We start from the raw sequence: 2868 nt of genomic DNA, 5'->3' as shown, positions 1-2868 counted from the left end.
ATGCATTATGTGAGAGTGGATATGGCTTCCCTCTATGATGGTTAGGGTTACATCAATCTATTAGGGTTTGCACTTGTGTGTGTGTGCTCTCTTATTATCTATTAGGGTTTGCACTTGTGTGTGTGTGTGTGCTCTCTTATTATCTATAATTTTATCAAGAAATAGCTGAAGATAAGTTCTAGAAGAGGAGGAACACGAGTTTTTATCATTTTGGCAACATGAGAGACACGTGATATGTGTACAACACCCATGTGTGGATAGAAAATTCTAGAAGATAAGGAAGCATGTCCTTTCAAGTCAAGGAGAGAAATTGATGAGGAGAGAAAAAAACCCATATCTTGGGGGAGAACACAATCCGCAGGGCACTTTTTATTAAGAGACTAAGGTTATATAAAAGGGGAGGAGAAGGGTGTGTGTGTGAATGGACTTATGGTCCACTAGCTCACCTATTTAAAGGTGGAGCTAGAAGGCATTGTATGGAGCAAGAAGCCTAGTTGTATTTTGAGCAACTTGATAAGCAAGATATTTTCTTGTATTTTGTGAGTTTATCTCCTCCACATATCTTGTTCCACCACGTTCTTCTCAACATGGTATCTTGAGCTTGGTTGTGTGGCAGAAGTTCTCCATTTTGAAGCTTTATCTTCTCAACCTCCATAGCTATTCTGCACCAGCCACCATCAGTGGAGGATGTGGGGAGGACTGTAGAAGGCGTTTTAGCCCTCTGCTGACTTTCTTTTGGAGATATCATCCCTAGACCAAGGCACATCAGCCCAGCTACTCACAGCCGCAACATTCGCGCTGTACAGCCCGGCATTGCGCTATTAGCAGACAGGCGCATTTTTCATCAAGTCTGGATGTCATACACACATACGCCGTCTGTGCTGCAGTGTAAGCTACATTAGCTTAGGGCTTTTGAAGCCCTAAGCCTCATGACTTTACAGCTAGAATCTTAGCTGCAATGGACGCGTAAAACGCTCGTGGGAGGCAAAAGACGAGGGCTGTAGTTTTTTTTCTCCATGGAAGCTTGCTCAAGCTTGTGATAATAGTGTTCATAAACACTAATAGTGTTGATTAACACTAATAATGCTACTAATCTAGCAAAGGGGAGCTACTTAAGAGTGTTTCTAAACACTAAGTGTGTTCTTGAACACTAATGGTGAATCTAATCACCAACACAAGTATCATTAGATGCTAAAAATGTGCTCTTAAAGCACTAATAGTCTTGCTAAACACTAATGGTGATCTTAATCACCAAAGAAAGTGTTCCTTGACACTAATGAAGCTCTCTCCATTAGAATTAGTGGTTATGCACAAACCCTAAGTGCTAAACCATAAAATTAACCATCTTAATCTCCTTTTTATGCAACATCCTTGGTTGATTAAGGGTTGTTGCACTCTCATAAGCCTTTCTCTTTCTACTTAAGCCAAAATATCAAAAATTTCTGGTTTTTTCTTCTTCATAAATCAGCCCATTACTCTCTAGTAATCTCCTTCAATACCCAATGTCAAAGGACAACACCCAAATTAAGAAGTTCTCAAGAGAGGGCGTCCACTCTTGGCAAGTCCTTGTCAAATACAAGATGATGTCCAAAGGTTTTTGGCCATTCATCTCTTGCACTAAGGTTATTGAACTAAGGCTGAAGATATTGAAGATGATGAGAGGGCACAAGCCATCATCATGCCTCATCTTGATGAGGCTCTCATTCACCATGTGGACCAGCTTTCGACTGTTGCAAAGGAGAAATGGGATGAGCTTGATAAGCACTATGGAGCTCGTGGTAAGAATTCCAAGATCTCACTCAAAATTGAATTTTTTAGCTTGGAACTCAAAGAGGGAGATGGTATTGGAGCCTTCATCTCTCACTTGAAGGGCCTTATGGCTCAACTTGCATCAGTGAATGCAAGAATGGATGAAGATGATGCAGTGGTTGTTTTACTAAAAGCAGTCAAGAAGGTGTACCCCACCTTAGTCACCACCCTAAAGAACATACCTAATCCCACCCTTGAAGGAGTCATTCAATCTTGTCTTGATGAAGAAAAGAGGCCAAAGGGAGGAGCTGAATCTTCAAATGCAACAACTTCATCGAACAAGCTTTGTCACATCAATGTAACCACACCTATATTCCTAACCTTGTACGCCTAATGTTATAAAGGCAACCTATGTCTAATACCACCTATTCCAATTTTCTTTCATACTTGGTATTGAGGGGGGGTATTAAGAGACTAAGGTTATGTAAAAGGGGAGGAGAAGGGTGTGTGTGTGAATGGACTTATGGTCCACTAGCTCACCCATTTAAAGGTGGAGCTAGAAGGCATTGTATGGAGCAAGAATCCTAGTTGTATTTTGAGCAACTTAATAAGCAAGATATTTTCTTGTATTTTGTGAGTTCATCTCCTCTACATATCTTGTTCCACCACGTTCTTCTCAACACTTTTGTACCCCTCGGAGAAAGAACTTTGTTCTCTATTTTTTGTTGTTTTTTATTTCAAATCTGAAGTCGATCCATGAGGTGGAAACATGCTCTTTCCCTTGTTATTCACGGCTTTTGAGGAAGTTATTAAGCTTCTGGTATGCTGAGAACAGATGATATATGTGACTATGCAACAACTTAGAAGATTTCAAGGTTCCAGATCAGAATTTACATTGTTGATCTGAGTTGGAGAGTTTTCTTGAGGATAGAGCTCTCTTTTAAATTTTTTTAATGAGTCTGCAGCCTCAACCTTGTAAAACAGATCAGATATGCATATCATCTTTTTTGAATTTTTGAATTTCTCTCTTGCAAGTGTTTGAATCAGTTTCTGACTTGATCAGTTCTTTTCATGTGATATTATTTGGCTTTGTAATAAGTGGTGAAGAGAGAGGAGCTA

The sequence above is a fragment of the Cibotium barometz genome, chromosome 39 (assembly GCF_041138505.1).
Source record: "Cibotium barometz isolate CiBa-2024 chromosome 39, ASM4113850v1, whole genome shotgun sequence".
Classification (NCBI taxonomy): Eukaryota; Viridiplantae; Streptophyta; class Polypodiopsida; order Cyatheales; family Cibotiaceae; genus Cibotium; species Cibotium barometz.
Note: the sequence above shows the minus strand (reverse complement) of the source record.